The sequence below is a fragment of the Theropithecus gelada genome, chromosome 5 (assembly GCF_003255815.1).
Source record: "Theropithecus gelada isolate Dixy chromosome 5, Tgel_1.0, whole genome shotgun sequence".
NCBI classification, from domain to species: Eukaryota; Metazoa; Chordata; class Mammalia; order Primates; family Cercopithecidae; genus Theropithecus; species Theropithecus gelada.
The window spans coordinates 58,908,914-58,932,884 of NC_037672.1; the positions used below are offsets into that span (position 1 = coordinate 58,908,914).

General features: G+C 44.1%; 1 protein-coding gene across 4 annotated transcripts in view; it reads left to right on the plus strand.

The window, feature by feature from the left end:
* Positions 1-588: 588 nt before the first annotated feature.
* LIN54 (lin-54 DREAM MuvB core complex component) overlaps positions 589-23,971 on the plus strand; it is an 87,694-nt gene continuing 64,311 nt past the window's right edge. For 2 of the 4 annotated variants that reach the window (XM_025385619.1, XM_025385620.1), the window contains exon 1: positions 2,655-3,005. The gene's annotated coding sequence lies outside the window, so the exon portion shown is untranslated. Of the gene's footprint in view, positions 710-2,654; positions 3,006-23,971 lie in introns of those variants that run through there. The other 2 variants (XM_025385621.1, XM_025385623.1) reach the window with 2 other exon arrangements.

A 23,971-nucleotide genomic window follows, 5' to 3' on the forward strand; every position in this document is an offset into this window, starting at 1 on the left:
ATAAATCGCGGGAAAAAATAAAAGGTGATTAAATACAAATAATTTTGACTGTGTTAGTCTTAGCTGTGTGTTGCAAGAAAAAAACAAAAGGTCTCTTTCAAAATAAGTTTAACTCTCAATGATCTCCCTGGGGCTTTTTAGCGACCCCTGCAAAATTGGTGCCTAAAAACACAGTGACTTGGCATTTGTGACTACTGATCACCTCCTCACTCAAGCACATCAAACAGCGGGATATCCTGGAAGTCGCACCTACAGCTCACACTTACTAACAAGGAAAGCTAGACGAAGGGACGGTCTTTCCCAACAGCAACGCGATGCGGGTCCTCCCCCCACCAGCTTCAGTGGGATGGAACATTCCGTGCGATCGCTTTGACCGGGCGCCACTCGGAGTCACGTGGAGCTGTAGCGCCCCGGCGGAGCCGGGCGGAATAGCGCGGGCTCGGGTTGCCAAGGGGAGGGGCGAGGCACCGCGGAAGAGGCGGAGCGAAGGAAGCCGGCCGTGGGGCGGGGTGCTGAGCGCAGGGGCGGGCAGAGAGGGGCGCGCGGGCGGGGAGGGCCCGGCGTATTATGGGATGCGGCGGTGGAATGGCGCTGGGCGCGTGATTTTGAACAAACCCTGGTCTGTGTCTCGGAGGCGCCGCCGCCGCCGCTGCTGCTGGGAGCCCAGGGAGCGCCGCGCGACCAGGAGGCGGCGGCGCCGCCGGCTTTGGTGAGTGTCAGCCGCCGGGATGGGGGCTACTGGGCGGGCGGGCGGGAAGGGGGAACCGGCCCCCGCTGCGAGTGGCTGCGCGGGCGGAGAGCGCTGGACCGCTCCCTCCGGGAGCCCGGGCCGGTGGGCCTTGGCGGGGAGCGGGAACCCGCCAGCGGGGTCAGCCGCGCCCCTTCCCTGGGCTGCGGGGGGCGGAGGATCCTCGGGGCTCCGTCTCTTCCCGCCGGCTCCCGGGAGGGTGGCTGTCACCCGGCAGGGCCAGCGCTCGGCCAGCCGCCTGCCTGGCGGTCTGGAGGAAGGGCTCCCGCGACTGTTGACACGCACACTGCGCGACCCAACAAGCCGGCCGTGGCGGCCCCGGGTTTCTGGGAACCGGTTTTGCTGCTGTGTCATTTGTGCCAGTCCCTCCTCTCCCTACTGCCCGCCGCCGCGTTCTTCCTATGCCCCTTTGTACAGGCTCTTGTTCGTGCGTGTCCGTTTTCCTCGCGAAGCCCACCAGCCAAATGTCATAATGTTCCCGAGGTGCACGGGGGAAGGGAGCTGGCCGGGACTTAGCTTGGCCAGCAACGGTAAACAACCAAGCAGAGTGCGGATGGACGGGGCCGTCAGTGGGGAAATGAAGTTTAAAGATGAAGTAACTGATAACACTTTATACTCTCAGCATCTGGCAGTCTGCATATAAAAACAGCAATTGGGGTGGGTGGTAGACAGCCCTTGTTGAAGGCTGAATCTACCGACTTTTATATGGAGTTGCCATTGAAACAAGGTAGGGAAATGAAATGACTTTTTCAACTTCAACCTTAATCTTCTTACACTAACTTAGACAGTAGAGTGGCCCTGTTCGCAGCCTTGAAATTCAGTTTGCCCAGAGCTTATATTGTAGTTGAATGATAAAGAATTAAGTTTTTGGTTGGTTAACTCTTTCTGAAATTGACAAAGGCAGCCAGTTTCCTTTTTTTTTTTTTAAGTGTTGGTCTCAGAAGAAGCCTTGCAGCTTATGTTTTGTTATTTTTTAAATGATTAAGAATTACCTCTGTTCTCTTTTGGTTACTTATTCAACTGACTGATGACAGGAGCTGGTAACTCTTACTTAACCTGGTAGGTAACTCTAGGGTCTTGTTCTGAAGCAAGCTGTTTATTTTCACTGTATTGAACAAATATATCAGCAGCAGATGGTTTGTTTTTTTTTTAATTTGATGACTTAGATCCTAAAAACATTTGGCAAATACTTTTAGCTTAGAGTTGTATTTTCAATATTTTAGAAATTGATCATTCATGAATGTTTCTACAATTAGTTCAATACATTTTAAATCTAGTTGCGCTTTGACGTCTTAAACCGATGACAGATTGGAAGTCACAGTGTTCATGGACAGAAATGACCAGATAAAATTAAGTTGGAGAGGAAGACAGCTCAGAACTTTATTTTTTAAAATGAAGTGTTTTGACCACCTCACCTGCATGAGGATTGCTGCCTGTAATTGACAAAAGTGTCAAAGGTCGAACATGCATATGGAAATAGCTCATCCTGTCAAAGTAGTTCCGCGGGTGGGGTAAAATGTCAAAGTTGGTGAATGACATTAAGGGTCTTCACAGTGTTTTTGGTACCTGAGATAGCCACAGTGAATAAAACGCATTCCACCATCTCTCTCAAGTTGCTGCTCTGAAAATAAAAGAGTTTGGGTTCTTTATTGTCCTTATGCCACCCTCCGCATGGCTTTTGGTCTTGCAAACAAAAATATGCCGGACTTGGGACCCCGCAGGTGGCGCGACTTCCTTTGGCGTCCCTGCGGGGGCCCGTGCTCCGCCCGGGGGTGAAAGGTCTCGGCGTAGCCGGTGTGCACTTGCACGGCCCTTGTGCGTTTGAAGGTTGGCGGGGCGGCGGGAGGCTTCCCCGGATATGTGGGTGTGCGCCTCCCGGGAGGGGCGGGCGGGGAGGGGAGGAGGAAGGGGGAGGTTACTGGTGGTGGCGGCGGCGGCGGCGGCCCGGGCTCCGGCTGTCGGGGAAGCTGCTGAGCTGTGATGGTGATGACGAGGTGAAAATGGCGGATCTTTCGAAATACAATCCCGGCCCCTGACATACCAGAGGCGGCGGCGGCGGCGACGTCGCCACCCCGGCTCCCTTCTCGGGCCCCGGGTACCCTGAAGCGCTCCAGTTTGGACAAACTGGGAAAGGAAGCTGTTGGCCAGAGCTATCGTGCACGGGCAAAACAAGCCCCGCCGGGGCTCGGGATTGCCCAGGACCTTCTGGAGCCCCCACCTCGGAGCCCGAGGGAGGAGAAAGCGGCAGCCGCTGGAGGTAGAGGAGGAGGGGGTACCCGAGGGCTTCTCTGTCTGGAGATCTCTTTATTTGGGGGGATGGGGGTGGGTGGGGAAAGAACTGCGCTGTGGATCAAGGAATGACTTGTCCGGAGTGCGAAGAATCAGTAGCCTCGTCATGACATCAACATTATTCTTTGAGTGTTAAGAGGGCTCCAGTTTGCTCTTATACCTAAGGCTGCTGCTGAGGCCTAGAGGAACCGCTAGCACTTAGCATGATTTCCTGATACAATTTTTAAAACAGCCACTCTGGCGGGTGTTGCTTTGATGGTGTTCAGCAGTTCTTGGTGTTGTATGTTTCTTTAGGGAGGCGGAGCATTGGCATTTTATTCTGCATTTAAGGTCTGTGTCTTAGATCCTAGTCTGTAACTTGTTGGGGTGTGGATGTTCACATTTTATAGAATAGGGACCAGTTTTGTAAGAATTAGAAAAAAAATTTTTAATGCTCTGTTATCCATAGAGTAACCTCTTTGCCCCTGCCATTTGGCAAATAACAATTGAGATACTGTCAGTCATATTTTATACCCACGCTTTTCAGGGAAGTTCTTCTCTATACCCACCCTCCTGCCCCCGCCACTCTAGTTCATGAATTCAGAGAGTAAAGTTATGAAAAATTTTGCGGTAGATTTTATAATGCAAATGAAATACAGCTTTAGGAGCTCTCTTTTGGTCCTGAGTTTTACCTTCATTGTTAGGGAGAGTTGTGATGGCGTGACGCAAGCATTTGTTGTGAGTACATTAAGTTGGTAAAGATAAATTGAGACCTCTGTTATTTCTAAATGCTGGAGTGTTTAGCCTAGCCCTTTTAGAGAGCTGTATTGATTGACTATAACAGCCACTGTTTTATTAGGTTATCTAAAGACCCATGTAAGTTTTAGGTTATGCTGAAAGATCCCTAAGGAGTCTGTGTCCTTGCACACAACACTAGTGTTACGGAAAAGTTACATGTGAAACAAATGTTTAGGCTGGGCAAAAAAATTTTTGTTTGTTAATTTGGACCCTATGCTTTTCCCCAAGCTTTTTTGAGTCAATGACATTGAGTGTATAATGAACAGAGAGATTAGTATTTGAGGAATGCCCATGGGTAATGTTTATGATTAGCCCTAAATTTCCTTATTCAAATTGTCTTCAGAGAGTATATGTGATATTATTTCCTTATTCAAATTGTCTACAGAGAGTATATGTGAACACACTATGCCATAGTGTGTCATTTATCACAAATTTTGTAGTGTACTTAGAGGGGAAAAATTTTGTGTGAATGGATGTGTATAGTTTGGATGTCTGGCTTTCACTTACTAGAAGAATAAGAGACCCAAAAAATTTTTTAGGACAAATACCTGAGAGGTACTCAGAAGATTTAATGATAATGATAATGATTATTTTTTAAAAATAGTTTGTCTGATGCTGTATTATTCAGTAGGTATTTCGTTTTGTCTTTTTAAAATTACAGTTTTTATGTTGCAGTTATTTAACCCATGCCTTATAGCTGCTGACTTAGTAGCAAGACTAAGAATTTTTAAAGTAATTAAAATAGGGGGATTAAAAAGCTTTTTCATTGACTTTCTTTTAATCACAGAGGGCTATTGTCTCTTTGTGATTCTTTGTGATTGTCTTTAAAGACCAGTTTTCATATTGTCCTGGTTAGAACAATTGTGTATTAATAATTAAAAATGTGTTAGAAAGAAATGAAGCAAGAATTATACCACCAGAGATAGTCCAGTGTTCATTTTTGGGGGAAGAGTATTACAGATTTTCACTACTTTTTCTTTTTTTTTTTTATTTCGAGACAGAGTTTCGCTGTGTTGCCCAGGCTAGAGGGCAGTGGCGAGATCTCAGCTCACTGCAAGCTCCGCCTCCCGGGTTCGGCCATTCTCCTGCCTCAGCCTCCTGAGTAGCTGGGACTACAGGCGCCCACGACTGCACCTGGCTAATTTTTTGTATTTTTAGTAGAGATGGTGTTTCACCATGTTAGCCAGGATGGTCTCGATCTCCTCACCTCATGATCCACCTGCCTCAGCCTCCCAAAGTGCTGGGATTACAGGCGTGAGCCACCGCGCCCGGCCGATTTTCACTGCTTTTTCAAACATTATTATTGGGTGTCTATTATGTGTCATATAGTATGCTAGGGATCGTGGATAAAATAACCTAAATATCATTACCTCAGGGAACTTACAGTTTAAGAATCACTGGAGGTGAAGTTGGAAGGATCTATTCAGTGGGGCGTTGCTGCAAAAGGCCTTAAGAGTTACAGAAAATGTAACTTAGTGTAGGAGAATGACAACCTCAGAGATATACTTCAGAAGATAAATCCTGTACATATAGCTTTTATGTAGAATGCATTACAGGTGAGAGGAGATGGAGGTAAAAACACCATAGTAGGCTTCAGGATTTAGAGATTTAGACACGATTGGTTACAGGCGGATAGAGTCATGGTGAAGGTGTAATCTGCATAATATATGACAGATTAATATTTCTATGGAAAGAAGAGATGTCAACGACCATACAATCGTAAGCCCTGGTGTTTGATATAATTTTTTTTTTTTTTTTTTTTAATGAGATGGGGTCTTACTCTGTCACCCAGGTGAGGGTGCAGTGGATCTCAGCTCACTGCAACCTCTGCCTCCCAGGCTCAAGAGATACTCCCACCTCAGCCTCATGAGTAGTTGGGACCACAGGCATGGGCCACCACGCTCGGCTAATTTTTTATATTTTTGGTAGAGACAGGGTTTCACCATGTTGGCCAGGCTGGTCTCAAACTCCTGAGCTCAGGCTATCTACCTGACTCACCCTTCCAAAGTGCTGGAATTACAAGCGTTAGCTACCACGTCCGGCCATTTGGTAGATTATTGAATGCTGTAAAACAATAGAGAAATCAGAAGGAGAAGCTAATTTAGATAAACAGGAAAATAACTTTGAGTTACAGCATACCTCATAACTATCTTCACAGTAACCCTGTAAGTAAACTGAAGCTCAGAGATGTTATTATTGACTCGGATTACATGATAAAGCAACTAGGAGAGCCATGATTTGGAAACAGATCTTTTCTGATTTTGAATCTCCATGTTTTTTCCATCATGTTAATCATAAGCATGAATAATATAGAGTTCCCTTTTTTATTTTTATATATTTGTTCAGTTTTATAGGCTGTGTTATTCTCATTCTTGGGTACGATGCCTATCCCTTGGTACATAACCCTATTCATTGAGTATGTGAATAAATGAATAGCATTTATTTGTTATTTCACTCAATTATATAATCTTTTTTTAAAATTTATTTTTATGTATTTATTTTTTGAGACGGAGTCTCATTCTGTTGCCCAGGCTGGAGGGTAGTGGTGTGATCTCTACTCACTGCAGCCTCTACCTCCTGGGTTCAAGCGATTCTCTTGCCTCAGCCTCTTGAGTAGCTGGGATTACAGGCACCCGCCACCATGCCCGGCTACTTTTTGTATTTTTACTAGAGATGGGGTTTCACCATGTTGGCCAGGCTGGTCTTGAACTCCTGACCTAAGGTGATCCACCAACCTCAGCCTCCCAAAGTGGTAGGATGTGAGCCATCATGCCTGGCCCATTTCTTTTTTTTATTATGGTGTTAATTCACACCCTTTGAAATACATTGTGAAATTCATGTAATTATCATGTAGCAAAGACTTTATGGAAAGTAAGTTACAAAGTTAAGGAAGCTCACCTAAATAGAATGGGAGTAGTGCAGCAGATACTTCATATACATTTAAATATGAGTGGCAGAAGCTCAAATTTAAATACTATATACTTGAACATAGACTTTAAAGGTATGTGACTAATTTGGAATTCACCTTTTTTTCCAGCTTTTATTTTAGGTTCAAGGGGTACATGTGCAGTTCTGTTACCTGGGTATATTGCATGATGCTGAGGTTTGCAGTATGAATGGTCCTGTCACCCAGGCACTGAGCATAGTATCCAATAGTTTTTCTTTTATTCTTTTTTTTTTTTTTTTTTTTTTTGAGACGGAGTCTCACTCTGTCGATTGCAGTGGTGCAATCTTGGCTCACTGTAACTTCTGCCTCCCAGGTCCGAGCTATTCTCCTGCCTCAGCCTCCGGAGTAGCTGGGACTACAGGTGCATGCCATCACGTCTGGCTAATTTTTTGTATTTTTAGTAGAGATGGGGTTTCACCATGTTAGCTGGGATGATCCTGATCTCCTGACCTCGTGATCCACCAGTGTCAGCCTCCCAAAGTGCTGGGGTTACAGGTGTGAGCCACTGTGCCCAGCCAATAGTTAGTTTTTCAACCCTTGACCCCCTCCCTATGTCCCCAGTAGTCCTCAGTTTCCATTGTTGCCATCTTTATGTTCATGAGTACCCAATGTTTAGCTCCCACTTATAAGTGAGAATTTGTGGTATTTAGTTTTCTGTTTCTATGTTAATTTGCTTAGGATAATGGCCTCCAGCTACATCCATGTTGCTGCAAAGGACGTGGTTTCTTTCTTTTTTTTTTTTTTTTTTGAGACGGTGTCTTGCTCTGTCTCCCAGGCTGGAGTGCAGTGGCACGATCTCGGCTCACTGCAAGCTCCGCCTCCCAGGTTCAGGCCGTTCTCCTGCCTCAGCCTCCCCAGTAGCTGGGACTACAGGCGCCCGCCACCATGCCCGGCTAATTTTTTTTGTATTTTTAGTAGAGATGGGGTTTCACCGTGTTAGCCAGGATGGTCTTGATCTCCTGACCTCGTGATCCACCTGCCTCGGCCTCCCAAAGTGCTGGGATTACAGGCATGAGCCACCTTACCTGGCGGTTTCTTTCATTTTTATGGCTATGTAGTATTTCATATTGTATATGTACCACATTTTCCTTATCCAGTCACCATTGATGGGCACCCAGCTTGATTCCATGTCTTTGATGCTGTGAGTAGTGCTGCGATGACCATGCAGGTGCATGTGTCTTTCTGGTGTAAACATTTATTTTCTTTTAGGTATGTACCCAGTAATGTGATTGCTGGGTCAAACGGTAGTTCTCTTTCAAATTCTTTGAGAAGTCACCAAGCTGCTTTCTACAGTGGCTGAACTAATTTACATTTTCACCAACAGTGTGTAAGTGTTCCCATGACCTCTCCAGCATCTATTTTTTGACTTTTTTTTTTTTTTTTTTTTTTTGAGACAGAGTCTCGCGCTGTGTCACCCAGGCTGGAGTGCAATGGCGCGATCTCGGCTCACTGCAAGCTCCGCCTCTCAGGTTCACGCCATTCTCCTGCCTCAGCCTCCGAGTAGCTGGGACTACAGGCGCCCGCCACCACGCCCGGCTAGTTTTTTGTATTTTTAGTAGAGACGGGGTTTCACCATGTTAGCCAGGATGGTCTCGATCTCCTGACCTCGTGATCCACCCGCCTCGGCCTCCCAAAGTGCTGGGATTACAGGCTTGAGCCACCGCGCCCGGCCGACTTTTTTTTTTTCTGAGATGGAGTCTCACCCTGTTGCCCAGGCTGGCGTGCAGTGGTGTGATTTCAACTCACTGCAACCTCTGCCTCCCGTGTTCAAGTGATTGTCCTAGCTCAGCCCCCTGAGTAGTTGGGACTATAGGTGCGCTCCACCATGCCCAGCTAATTTTTGTAGAGGCGGGCTTTCCCCATGTTGGCCAGGCTGTTCGCAAACTCCTGGCCTCAAGTGATCCGCCTGCCTTAGTCCTCCAAAGTGTTGGGATTACAAGCGTGAGTCACCATGCCTGGCCCCTGTTTTTTGATTTTTTAATAATAGCGATTTACAATTCCCTTTTAAAGGAAACAAAAATTGTGAATCCCCAGTATTTTATTAAAATATTTTATTAAAATATTTACTAACTTATTTTATTAAAATATTAAAATATTTACTTTCTAAGCTAGATATAAATATATAAAACCAGGATAAATCAAAAGTAAATTTATAGGCCAGGTGCGATGGCTCATGCCTGTAATCCCAGCACTTTGGGAGGCCAAGGTGAGCCGATCATCTGAGGTCAGGAGTTCGAGACCAGCCTGGCCAACATGGCAAAACCTCATCTCTACTAAAAGATACAAAAATGAACTGGGTGTGGTGGTGGGTTCCTGTACGAAAATGCCAGCTGCTTCGCAGGCTGAGGCAGGAGAATCGTTTGAACCTGGAAGGCAGAGGTTGCAGAGAGCTGAGATTGTGCCACTGCACTCCAGCCTGGGCGACAGAGCCAGACTCTGTCTCAAAAACAAATGAACGAAAAGTAAATTTATGAATCTAGTATAAACAAAACTGGAAAACCAATGTAAAATAATTAAACTTAGGTGATGTTGTTTTGCTTAAACAGTCTTTAGGTCAGGCACAGTGGCTCACACCTGTAATCGCAGCACTTTGGGAGTCCAAAATGGGGGGAAAACTTGTGTCCACAAGTTCAAGACCAGTCTGGGCGACGTAGCAAGACCTTGTCTCTACAACAAATATAAAGAAAATTGGCCAGAGTGTGATGGCTTGTGCCTGTTCTGTAGTCCCAGCTACTCGGGAGGCTGAGGTGGGAGGATCACTTGAGCCTAGGTGTCTAAGACTGCAGTGAGCCATGATCTTGGCGTTGCACTGTAGCCTGATGACAGAGCAAGACAGTCTCAATACAAAACAAAACAAAAATATATTTCTTTCCATAGTGAGTATACTAGGTTCTGCCTTAGGGCAGATGTGCAGTTTCTTTCTTTCTTTTTCTTCCTTTCCTGTCCTGTCCTGTCCTTTCCTGTCCAGTTTCCGACAGTCTCACTCTGTCACCCACACTGGAGTACAGTGGCGCGATCTTGGCTCGCTGCAACCTCTGCCTCCCAGGTTCAAGCGATTTTCCTGCCGCAGCCTCCCAAGTAGCTGGGACTACAGGCGCCCGCCACCATGCCTGGCTAATTTTTTTGTATTTTTAGTGGAGACGGGGTTTCACTATATTGGCCAGGCTGGTCTCGAACTCCTGACCTCGCAATCTGTCCCCCTCAGCCTCTGCAAGTGCTGGGATTGCAGGCGTGAGCCACTGCACCCGGCCTGTTTTCTACATACTCTATATCCTATGATGACTCAATTTCTACGCCACTCTTCTGTGTTTGAATGCTGCAAGGCTTTCCTTCTTAAATCTCAGGTTAAGTGGTTTGGCTTTTATTTGGCATAAATATGTCATTTATTTTATAAGTCCATTTTTTGCCTTTTTCTTTAGCTCATATGAATTCTTGTACATTGATTTTGGATGTGATGTGGTTATTCAAATGATCCAGAATGTACTTTATAAAAATACTATTGAAATGAAAATACAAACCTTTCTTTTTTAAAAAAAATTTAGGCCGAGTGCGGTAGCTCACGCCTGTAATTCCAGCACTCTGTGAGGCCGAGGTGGGTGGATGGCTTGAGCTCAGGAGTTTGAGACTAGCCTGGGCAATATGGTGAGACCCTGTCTCTAGAAAAACGAGACAAATTAGCTAGTTGTGGTGGCGCACACCTGTAGTCCCAGCTACTCCAGTGGCTGAGGTGGGAGGATAACTTGAGCCCCCAGGTGGAGGTTGCTGTAAGCCAAGATTGCGCCACTGCATTCCAGCCTGGGCAACAGAGTGAGACTCTGTCTCAAAAAAAAAATTTATGTATTTAATTTGTTTTTTTCATGGAACACTTCACAAATTTGCATGTCGTCCTTGCACAGGGGCCATACCAGTCTTCTCTGAGAAATACAAACCTTTCAAACCTTCATCAGAACTCATGGGTTATAGTCTACTGCTCCCAGTTTAGTTTGAGAAATGTAGTTCTATAACTGGTTTTTTAGTTGATGTTTGATTTTAGAAATAAAAGCTAAAATCTGGCCAAGCGAGGTGGCTTACACCTTTAATCCCAGCACTTTGGGAGACCGAGGTGGGTGGATCATTTGAGGTCAGGAGTTCAAGACCAGCCTGGCCAACATGGTGAAATCCCATGTCTACTAAAAATACAAAAAATCAGTCTAGTGTGGTGGCATACGTCTGTAATCCCAGCTATTCAGGAGGCTGAGGCGGGAGAATCACTGAAACTTGGGAGGCGGAGGTTGCAGTGAGCGGAGATCGTGCCACTGCACTCCAACCTGGGTGACAGAGCAAGACTCCATCTCACACACAAAAAGAAAAGCTAAAATCTAAGTGGTATAGTTAACCAGTTAACGCTGGTAGTAAGCTCTAGGTACAAAAAATACAGTTGACCCTTGAACAACATGGGAATTAGGGACACCAACCCCAAGCAGTCATATCCACATCCACATATGACTTTTGAATCCCCAAAAACTTGTTGTCCAAGCCTTACTGATAACATAGTTGATTAACACATAGTTTATGTATTTATTACGTAGCATATTATTACAATAAAGTATGCTAGAGAAAAAATGTTATTATAAAAACTGTAAGGGAGAGAAAATATAGTTACTGTTCATGAACTGAAGTGGATCGAGGAAGAGCAGCGATGGGTCTTGCTGTCTGGAGTGTCAGAGGCAGAAGAGGTGGAGAAGGTAGATGAGGAGACAGGAGAGGCAGGGACACCTGATGTAACTTTATGGAAATACATTGTAATTTCTGTCTGACTTTTTTTCCCTCCCTCCCTCCTTCCCTTCCTCCCTCCCTTCCTCCCTCCTTCCCTCCCTTCCTCCCTCCCTTCCTCCCTCCTTCCCTCCCTTCCTTCCTCCCCTCCTCCCTTCCTTCCTCCCTCCCTTTCTTCCTTCTATCCCTCCTTCCTTCTCTCCTTACTTCCTTCCTCCCTCACCCTCACTTTTTTTTTTTTTTAAAGAGGTGATATCTCGCTATGTTGCTGGTCTTGAACTCCGCCTGGGCTCAGGCGATCCTCCTGCCTCAGTCTCCCAAGTAGCTGGGATTAAAGGCGTGCGCCACTGTGCTTGATTTCTCTAACAATATTTCCCTATGGTAGCAAGCTTTTTTTCACTGTTTGCTTTAGCTTCATTGTGTGTATCGTAGAAGGGTCCACATCAAAAGCAGTCTTGAATAATGCCAATCGTCTACTGTCAATTTGTTTTCTGTGCTTCTTCTACATCTTCTTTCTCATTGTCTGGCACTAGTTCAGAAGCAGTCATCTCCGTCAAGTTGTCCCCTGTTAATTCCTCTGGTATGGTATCTGTTAGCTCTTGAATTTCTCCAAGATTCTTTCTTTTTCTTTTCTTTTCGGCAGGATTTCACTCCTGCTCAGGCTGGAGTGAAGTGGTGTGATCATAGCTCACAGCATCCTTGACCTCCTGGGCTCAAGTGATCCTTCCACCTCAGCCTCCTGAGTAGCTGGGACTACAGGTGCACACCACCACATCTGGCTAACTTTTAAATTTTTTGTAGAGTTGAGGTCTCACTAGGTTGCCCAGGTTGCTCTCAAACTGCTGGGCTCAAGTGATCCCCTCACCTTGGCCTCCCGAAGTGTTGGGATTACAGGCATGAGCCACTGTGCCTTACCCAAGACGCATATCTTGAAACCCTTCACCTCTCACCATTTTTGTCATATCCACAATTTATTTCATGATTTTCTTCATTGGTTATGTCGTAAATCCTGTGAAGTCGTGCACAATGTCTAGACGCAGTTTTCTCTGTAAGAATTTATTGCTTTTGGGCCGGGCCTGGAGGCTTTGCCTGTAATCCCAGCACTTTGGGAGGCCAAGGTGGGGGGATCACCTGAGGTTAGGAGTTTGAGCCCAGCCTGGCCAACATGGCAGAACCCTGTCTCTACTAAAAATACAAAAATTAGCTGGGTGTGGTGGCGCGTGCCTTTAATCCCAGCTATTTGGGAGGCTGAGTCAGGAGAATCAGTTGAACCTGGGAGGCAGAGGTTGCAGTGAGCCGAGATTCAGATTGTGCCACTGCACTTCACCCTGGGGGACAAAGTGAGACTCCATCTACAAAAAAACAAAACAAAACAAAAAAAGAATTTATTGCCTTGGGCTTGATGGCTTTCATGGCTTTGTCTATAACAATGATGGCATCTTCAGTGGTGTAATCCTTTCTGATTTCCATAATGTTCTCTCAACTGGGTTCTCTTCCATAGACTTGATGTTCATTCCATAGAGTACCATATATAATGAGCCTTAAAGGGCCTTAGAGGCCAAATTAAAGATGCTGTATCTGGGGGCAAGTAGACCATGTTGATGCCTTCGATGTTGAACACATGGTGTTCTGAGTGGCTGGGAGCATTGTCCAATATCAAAGGAATTTTAAAAGGCAGTTCCTTACTGGCAAGGTACTTCTGTCTTCAGGGACAAAACACTGATGGACCCAATCCAGAAAAAGAGTTCTCATTGTCCAGGCCTTCTTGTTGTACATTTGAAAGAGTGGCAACTGGTGTTTATCCTTTCCCTTCAAGGCTCAGGGTTTAGCAGCTTAATAGATAAGGGCAGTTCTGATCATGAACCCAACTACATTTGCACAAAACAATAGACTTAGTCTATCCTTTCCTGCCTTAAAAATTCTGGTGCTGCCTTCTCTTCCTTACTAATAAATGTCTTTTATGGCATTCTTTTCCAGAATAAGGCACTTTCATCCGCATCGAAAACCTGTTTGGGCTGGGCATGGTGGCTCATACCTGTAATCCTAGCACTTTGGAGAGCTGAGGCAGGAGGATCACTTGAGCCTAGGAGTTGGAGACCAGCCTGGGCAACATAATGAGACTCTATCTCTATAAAAATTTTAAAAATTTAGCCAGATGTGGTGGCATGCACCTGTGGTCCCAGCTACTCAGGAGGCTGAGGTATGAGGATCACTTGAGCCCAGGAGGTCGAGGCTGCAGTAAGCTCTGATTATGCCACTGCACTCCAGTCTGGGTGACAGAATGAGACCCTGTCTCAAAAAACAACAAAACAAAAAACCTGTTTGGGCATATATCCATTCTCCTCAATGATTTTCTTAATGGCACCTGGGAATTCTTGGTCACCAGAAGCTGCTTCTCCTGTTTTCTTGACCTTTTTTTTTGTTTTGTTTTTTTGAGACAGTCTCACTCTATCACCTAGACTGGAGTGCAGTGGTGCAATCTCAGCTCACTAGAGCCTCCACCTCCCGGGTTCAAGCTATTCTCCCACCTCTGCCTCCCAAGTAGCTGGGACCACAGGCACGTACCACCATACACAGCTAATTTTTGTATTATTTGGTAGAGATGGGGTTTTACCGTATTGGCCAGGCTGGTCTAAAACTCCTGATCTCAAATGATCTGCCTGCCTCATCCTCCCAAAGTGCTGGGATTATAGGCATGAGCCAAATCCCAGCACTTTGGCCACACCTGGCCAAAGGCTGCATTTTCAATGTTAGACAAAAAAATATTTTGCTAAAAGTGCAAGGTTTTTGTATCTGCTGGTGCAACTGCAGTGATGTCTTAACAGATTTCCTTTTTTATAATGGTCTTTACACTGGATTCATTTATCTTGAAATGTTGGGCAACTGCAGCTGTACACCTCGATCTATAGTACATATCAAGCAGTTAAATTTTTGCTTGTAATGTCATACTTTTCTCTGCTTCTTGGGAGCACTTCCAGCATCATTAGTGGCACTTCATATGGGTCTCCTAGTGTTATTCAAGTTTTACAGTATTGCACTAAGCACGATGAAAAATATGGGAGATCACCTTTTACTGCAATACACAATTTACTGGAGGGAGGAACTGCTCATGTGGAAACTGACAATTAGTGGCAACATTTGAGCTCACCACAGTAGCAACAGGAGGTGGCTACAAAAATGTTACAATAGTATAGTATGTACTACAGTTACTTTTTTGTGGTTTTGATTTAATAGTGCATCTTTGTTTACATTTCTCTCCACTGCAAATGATACAATGTGTTTGTGTGGGTAAGTTTTTATACATTTTAACTTTTTATAATTTATATATTTTATGGTAGTAAATTATAAAACACAATGTTTACATATGTTTTATGCATTCATGACATATCAAACTTTTTCTTAAATCTTTTTGATATTTCTAAGTGGTGACATGGTTCATCAGCAAGTTTTTTCAAATTGCCACAAATTTCCAAAAAATATTTAATATATTTATGGAAAAAAAATGTGTGTAAGTGGACCCTGTTGTTCAAAGGTCAACTAAACACTCAGATTCTCTTTCTTGTCTTGTCTTGTCTTGTCTTGTCTTGTCTTGTCTTTTCTTTGAGACAGAGTCTCGCACTGTTGCCAGAGTTGGAGTGCAATGCCGCTATCTCTGCTCACTGCACCCTCCACCTCCCGGGTTCAAGCAATTCTCCTGCCTTAGCCTCCTGAGTAGCCAGGACTACAGGCATGCAGCACCACGCCCAGCTGATTTTTGTAGTTTTAGTGGAGACGTGGTTTCACTATGTTGGCCAGGCTGGTCTTGAACTCCTGACCTTCTGAGATTACACTTTCCTCCTGTCTCAGCCTCTCGAGTAGCTAGGACTTTAGACATGCTCCACCATGCCCGGCTAATTTTTAAAAATTATTTTTTTGTAGAGAAGAGGATCTTACCATGTTATGCCCAGGCTGGTCTCCAACTCCTGGACTTAAGCAGTCCTCTTGCCTCGGCCTCCCAGAGTGTTGGGATTACAGTTGTGAGCCACTGAACCCGGCCCAGACCTTTTCTTGTTAGAAGTTAGGACTTTGCTCCTAGTTCAAAGGGCGAGTCCCACTCCTGTAATTTTCAGTGTCTTTTAACAGGACAGGTAAAAATCTATGTTCTTCCGACAACAGAACTTCAAAATATATGAAGCAAAAATGTGCAGAGGAGGAGACATGGACAAATCCACCATCATATTTGGGAATTTTAACAGCCTAAAAATTTATTAAGGATATCAAGGATCTGAATAACACTATAAACCAGCTTTTGCTAACTGACATAAATGGAATACTACCCTCAGCACCTATTAAGAAAAAAATGTTCTTGGCCAGGTGCGGTGGCTCTCGCCTGTAATCCCAGCACTTCGGGAGGCTGAGGAGGGCGGATTGCCTGAGTTCAGGAGTTCAAGACCAGTCTGGCCAACATGGCGAAACCCCGTCTACTAAAAATACAAAAAAAGTAACTGGGCGTGGTGCCATGCACCTGTAATCCCAGCTGCTCGGGAGGCTGAGGCAGTGGAATTGTGTGAACCAGGGAGATGGAGGTTGCAGTCAGCCCAGATTGCATCACTGCACTCCAGCCTGGGTGACAGAGTGAGACTCTGTCTCAAAAAAAACCCCAAAAAACTAAAAAAAAGTAAAAATTCTTTTCAAATGCACAAGGAACATTCACCAAGAGAGAATATACTGAGTCAAAATATAAGTCTCTAATTTCAAATTAGAATGTTGCAGAGCATTATGTTCTCTGACAATACTATAATTAAATTAGTAATCAATAATAATAGCATAGCTAGAAAATCTCCAAGTGCTTGGGAATTAAATGGCACACTTTATTAACCATGTGTCAGATGAAATCACAAGCAATATTAGAAAACATTTGAAGTGAATGATAATAAAAACATATTGAGGCTGGGCGTGGTGGCTCACGCCTGTAATCCCAGCACTTTGGGAGGCCGAGGCGGGCGGATCACGAGGTCAGGAGATCGAGACCATCCTGGCTAACACGGTGAAACCCCGTCTCTACTAAAAATACAAAAAATTAGCTGGGTGTGGTGGCGGGCGCCTGTAGTCCCAGCTACTTGGGAGGCTGAGGCAGGAGAATGGCGTGAACCCGGGAGGCAGAGCTTGCAGTGAGCTGAGATCGTGCCACTGCACTCCAGCCTGGGCGACACAGCGAGACTCCATCTCAAAAAAAATAAAATAAAATAAAAAATAAATAAAAACATATTGAAATTAATGGAATACATCTAAAGCAGCTTTGGGGAAAAGTTTTCATATTAAAGGCTTACTATAAAAAAGAAGAAAGTTTTAAAATCAATCAATCATTTAAACGAGGAGTTGACAGACTTTTTCTGTAAAAGTCCAGGTAGCAAATATTTGAGGCCTTTGTAAGTCATGTAAGTCTGTCACATATTCTCCCTCACCCCAACCATTTAAAAATGTAAATATCAGGCCGGGCGCAGTGGCTCATGCCTGTAATCCCAGCACTTTGGGAGGCTGAGGCGGGTGGATCAGTTGAGATCAGAAGTTCAAGACCAGCCTGACCAACATGGTGAAACCCCATCTCTACTAAAAATACAAAAGTAGCCAGCAGGGTGGCATGCGCCTCTAATCCCAGCTACTTGGGAGGCTGAGGCAGGAGAGTCACTTGAACCCGGGGCGCAGAGGTTGCAGTGAGCCAAGATCGCACCACTGCACTCCAGCCTGGGTGACAGAGCAAGGCTCTGTCTCAAAAACAAACAAACAAACAAACAAACAACCATTCTTAGGTGGGAAGCAATACATAAAGACCATTGTCATGATTTAGTAGTTTGGTGAACACTGATCTGTGCTTCCTTCTTAAGATTCTAGGCGGGTAGGCGCAGTGGCTCACCCCTGTAATCCCAGCACTTTGGGAGGCCGAGGCAGGCGGATCACCTGAGGTGTGGAGTTTGAGACCAGCTTGACCAACATGGAGAAACCCTGTCTCTACTAAAAATACAAAAAATTAGCCAGGCGTGGTGGCACATGCCTATAATCCCAGCTACTTGGGAGGCTGAGGCAGGAGACTCGCTTGAACCCGTGTGGCGGAGGTTGTGGTGAGCCGAGATTGCGCCGTTGCACTTCAGCCTGGGCAACAAGAATGAAACTCCATCTCAAAAAAAAAAAAAAAAAAAAGATTCTGGGAAAAGAAGAATAAATCAAACAGAAGGAAAGAGGTAAAAATAATAGTTAATTAAATAAAAAATGGGCCAGGCACAGTGGTGCATGCTGAGAGGCCAAGCTGGGCAGATCACTTGAGCTCAGGAGTTTGAGACCAGCCTAGGCAACGTGGTGAAACCTCATTTCTACAAAACAAAAGCCAGGCATTGTGGTGCATGCCTGTGGTCCCAGCTACTTGCAGGGCTGGGGCAGGAGGATTGCTTGAGCCTGGGAATTTGACGCTTCAGTGAGCCATGTTCATGCCACTGTGTCGTGGTTTGCTTGCTGCAGCCTCCAAGTCAAGGGAGTGTGAGCTAGGACTACAAGGAGGCCCTACCACACCCAGCTAATTTTTATCTTTATTTTGTTGATATGTTGTCCAGACTGGTCTCAAACCTGTGGCCACAAGTGAGCCATCTTAACCTCTCGAAGTTCTGAGATTACAGGTGTGAGCCACCATGCCTGGTCCAAAAATGGTTCTTTGTAAAGGTCAATAAAATGGATAAATCTCTAGCTAATCAAGAATGAAAGGAGAGAAGACAATTTACCACTATGAGGAATGAAGAGAGGACATTTCTACAGATCCTGCAGATATTAAAAGAATATTACATGTAATTTTATGCTAATACATTTGGCAGCTTAGAGGAAATAGACAAATTCCTTCAAAGACACAAACTATCAAATATCCCAGGTTACTTGGGAAGAAAGATATCTGAATAGCCCTGCATCTGCTGAAGAAAGTGAATTTATATTTAAAAACCTTCCCACAAGGAAGCTTTATATCTAGATGGCTTTACTGGTGAATTTTAGCAAATATTTAAGGAGGAAATAGAGACAATTCTGTGCAAACTTTTCCCTGAAAAATAAGAACACACTCCAATTCATTTTATTAGCTAGCATTGTCTCCAGGCAGACACTATAAAATGAAAAGAAAACTACAGATCAATATCCCTCATGAACATAACAAAAATGTTTAACAAAATATTAGCACAATGTAATTTAGCAATATATATATAAATTATAAGATGTGATCAAGTGGGGTTTATATCAGGAATGCTAAATTAATGTAATCAAAAATTAATATAATTCACAGACTAAAAAAAGAAAAGCCATACGATTCACTAGTTACAGAAAAAGCATATGATAGAATTAAACATCCTTTTATGATTTTTTAAAAAACCTCATCAAATTGGGAAAGAAGTAAACTTTCTCAACCTGGTAAAGAAAATCTATGGAAACCTATAACTAACAGATAAAATTAGGAACAGGGCAAGGATGTCTGCTGTCACCACTTTTAGTCAACATTTTACTGGAGGTCCCAGCAAGGTGTAGTAAGGGAAAAGAAATATAAAACATGCAGATTGGAAAGGAGGAAATAAAGATGTTACAGACAACATGGACTGTATTTGTAGAAATTCATAAGGAATCTATACTGAAAAACTGTCAGAATTAACAAGTGAGTTTAGCTGGGTTGTAGGATACATGGACAGTATACAAAAATCAATTTTATTTGTACATACTCGTAAACAATTGGAAAACGGAAAAAAGCGCCATTTATAACAGCATCAAAAAACCATGAAATACTTAAGGATAAATTTAACAAAATACGTATAAGACCTATATGCTTAAAGTGCACAACATTGCTAACATAAATAAGATATAGTTATTTGGGAGACAATTCTCCATGGGTTTTTTTTTTTTTCCCTTAAGAGACAGGCTCTCACTGTGTTGCCCAGGCTGCAGTACAGTGGTGCACTGCAGCCTTGAACTTCTGGCATCAAGCGATCCTCCCATTTCATCCTCCTGAATAGCTGGGACTACAGGTGCACGCCATTGCACCTGGCTTTTCCATGGGTCCTTGCATTTCTGTACCTCTTACCAGTGAGGCAGTGACAGCCCTTTTGTTTTAAATGATCTTCAATGATATCTGTATAGCAAACAGCCTAGGATGATACAGCATCTCCCTCTGTAGCAAAGGGCAGATTTGCTTATTGTCCAGTATAATAAAGATAATATGTGCCTCTGGGCAAAGAGCAGGTTTGCTTTGGGTTCCCTGGCTGGGCGCGGTGGCTCATGTCTGTAATCCCAGCACTTTGGGACGCCGAGGCGGGCGGATCACGAGGTCAGGAGATCGAGACCATCCTGGCTAACATAGTGAAACCCTGCCTCTACTAAAAATACAAAAAATTAGCCGGGCGTGGTGGCGGGCGCCGGTAGTCCCAGCTACTCAGGAGGCTGAGGCAGGAGAATGGCATGAACCTGGGAGGCGGAGCTTGCTGTGAGCGGAGATCGCGCCACTGCATTCCAGCATGGGCAACCGAGAGAGACTCTGTCTCAAAACAACAACAACAAAAAAAGATTTGGGTTCCCTAAGCTCAGGGTTCCTCAGCTATGATGCAAACCTACTGCATGTGCGGCATCTACCTGGACCCCCCTGTGTCTTCCCTGCGGGACTTGGAGGATATGGGGGAACTGATACACACATGATGCTCATGTTCCTTGCTGTACTGTGGGTCAAAAGTCCTTTTGTCTCTGACACAGGACTACTGTGTCTTCTGCCGGTATCCATGGAAGAGTACTAGGCTACTTTATTAGCTTTCAAAGAGAGTAGGAAGTCTCAGACCTCTCACAATTCTTGATAGTTTTGGCCATAAGGATGGGGTACTGACAGGCATGGCATTCTGAAAGAGGAAGGATGAGAGCCTCTTGAGCTAGGTTAGGAGATATAAAAATTCTCTTTGGCATCTGTTAGTGAATGGTCTTACCCAGGTGGTGGGCAAGGGCAGTGGGGATAGGGAGAGTGAAAGTCCTCCACTGTTCTACCTGTTAATGAATAATTTAGAGGCTTAGTTGAGAGGCAGGATTGAAACATACCACCTGAATGGTGCTTTGGTTGTTGTACACTCAACTTCATGGCCCCTGCTCTGCTGAAAGGCAGTGTGGCTATAGCTGCTGAGTTAAGGAGCCCTCAAAGCGGAACATACGGTGTCCACAATAGGGATATAGAGCTTTAGGTGGATTCAAAACCTTAGAAGTTTGGTTTAGCTGCAAGGGTTAATGCTTGAAAATGAAAGTAATTGCAAGCTTTGCTTATTGCTGTAGAGCCACAGTCTTGCTCTGTGGCCTGACCTCTCCCTCCTCCTACTCTTTAATTTTAGGTGCTTTAAAGAGAAAGATTAAAAGGGGTTGGGCTGATGTCTGTGTGTCCTTAGGGGGACCAAAGGCCATACCCATATGTCTAAATATGCTGGAAGAACTTCAGGGAGAGGAAGGAGTCAAACTTTTATGGTTCTGTTGGATATAGGAACTAAATCATCATTCGGTGGGGATGGAGTATCCAGATTCAACTCTTGGGATTTGGGGAAGAAAGCTAGTGTGACATTGTGAGTGGAGCCCTTTGTTGTGTGTTGTTGTGATTGTCATTGCCGATGTATATTTGATGTTGATATTTTTACATGCTTGTGCCGTGAATGCCCATAAGTGCCAGAGGGAATTCTTTGATCAGGAAGAGTCACATAAAGAAGTGCTAGTAGTTTGGGGTCCCAAAACCCTAGTGAGTCCTTTAAGATGTTATAAGTGACGGGTAACTTCGCAGTACATGTAACGAATTCATCCAATTAAGTAAGACTATAAACCCGTTTTTTTTTTCCCCCTTGAGACAGAGTCTCGCTCTGTCTCCCAGGCTGGAGTGCAGTGATGCGATCTCGGCTCACTGCAAGCTCCGCCTCCCGGGTTGACGCCATTCTCCTGCCTCAGCCTCCAGAGTAGCCAGGACTACGGGCGCCCGCCACCTCGCCCGGCTAATTTTTTGTATTTTTAGTTGAGACAGGGTTTCACCATGTTAGCCAGGATGATCTCGATCTCCTGACCTCATGGTCCGCCCGCTTCGGCCTCCCAAAGTGCTGGGATTACAGGCATGAGCCACCACACCTGGCCAAACCAGGTATTTTTAAAAGAAAAAAAAAAAATGACAGAGACTTTAACAGGAACTTGTCAAAGGAAGATATACAGATAGACAATATGCACATGAACAGAGGCTAGAGTCATTAATCATCTGGGAATTGTAAATTAAAAACACAATGAGATATCACTTCACATACACTAGAATGGCTGGAGTTAAAAAGACCAACAGAAGACTGACAATACCAATTGTTGGTGAGGCTGTGGAGCAGCTGAAACTCTCATACATTGCTGGTGGGTGTATAAAACGCTACAGTTAAGTTGGGAAATAGTTTAGCAGTTTCATGCAAAATTAAAAATAAACTTACCATGTGATTCACCTAGAAGGAATTGCAAGATCTCCTTTTAGATATTTACTCAAAAGAAATGAAAAATATATTTTCAGAAAAAACTTGAACCTAAATATTTATAGCAGTTTATAGTAGAATTATTCATCATAGTTCCAAACTGGAAACAGTCCAAATGTCCATTAACAGATGAATGCATATACAAATTGTCGTTGATTTATACAATGGAATATTACTCAGCAGTAAAAAGGAGTGGAACTACTAATAAGTAAAACAATGCAGATAAATCTCAAACGCATGCTGAGAGAAAAAACTCATACTATATGATTGCTTTATGTCGTAAGTACATATATTATTCAATTTATATGAATTTCTGGGATGAGCAAAAACACAAAACTAATCTTTAGTGATAGAACAGACCCACTTTTCAAAAGAAGACAAATATGGCCAAAAAACATGAAAAAAAGCTCGACATCGTTTCATTGATCATCAGAGAAATGCAAATCAAAACCACAATGAGATACCATCTCATGCCAGTCAGAATGGCAATTATTAAAAAGTCAGGAAACAATAGATGCTGGCGAGGCTGTGGAGAAATAGGAACACTTTTAACTGTTTGTGAGAATGTAAATTAGTTCAACCATTGTGGAAGACAGTGTGGTGATTCCTCAAGGATCTAGAACCAGAAATACCATTTGACCCAGCAGTCCCATTACTGGGTATGTACCCAAAGGAATATAAATCATTCTGCTCTAAAGACACGTTCACACGTATGTTTATTGCAGCACTATTCACAATAGCAAAGACTTGGAACCAACCCAGATGTCCATCAGTGATAGACTGGATAAATAAAATGTGGCACATATATACCATGGAATACTATGCAGCCATAAAAAGGAATGCAATCGTGTCCTTTGCAGGGACATGGATGAAGCTGGAAGCCATTATCCTCAGCAAACTCACACAGAAACAGAAAACCAAACACTGCATGTTCTCACTCCTAAGTGGAAGTTGAACAATGAGAACACATGGGCACAGAAAGGGGAACAACACACACTGTGGTCTGTTGGGGGGTGGAGGTCGAGGGGAGGGAACTTCAACAGGTGTGGCAAACCACCATAGCACACATACACCTGTGTAACAAACCTACATGTTCTGCACATGTATGTCGGTTTTTTGTTTGTTTGTTTGTCTTTTTGGAAAAGTAGACTTATTTTTTCCCTGTTTTAAAACACCAATGGTAAAATTTAAGGGAATATAATTTTGGGATTAAGATTATTAACTGTGGCATCTTTTAAAAAAATTTTTTTTGAGACAGAGTCTCACTCTGTTGCCCAGGCTGGAGTGCAGTGGCACAATCTCGGCTCACTGCACCCTCCGCCTCCCGGCTTCAAGCGATTATTGTGCTTCAGCCGCCTGAGTAGCTGGAATTACAAGCGCCTGCCACCGCCGCGGCTAATTTTTGTATTTTTAGTAGAGATGGAGTTTTGCCATGTTGGCCAGACTGGTCTCGAACACCTGACCTCAGGTGATCTGCCCACCTCGGCCTCCCAAAGTGCTGGGATTACAGGCAAAAGCCACTGTGCCCAGCCAAGATTATTAACTGTGGCATCTTAAAAACCTGAGCTGGAGTCCTGGCTCTGCCATTCACTAGCTATGTGACCTTAGGCAAATTAACCTTTCTAAATGACCTCATCTATAAAACAGAGATAATGATGATTCCCATCTCTGAGTTGTTGTGAGGATAAATTAAATTATGTCATCACTGTTGTATAGTAAGCACTCAATAATGATGGTTTATTTTGGCAGTAGTAGTATTTGCCAGTGCTAATAGTCATAATTTGCTACTTTTGTGTTAATTTTATATGTGTGGTGTATCTTTTTTTTTTTTTTTTTTTTTTTTGAGATGGAGTCTTGCTCTGTCGCCAGGCTGGAGTGCAGTGGCACGATCTCGGCTCACTGTAACCTCAACCTCCCGGGTTCAAGCGATTCTCCTGCCTCAGCCTCCTG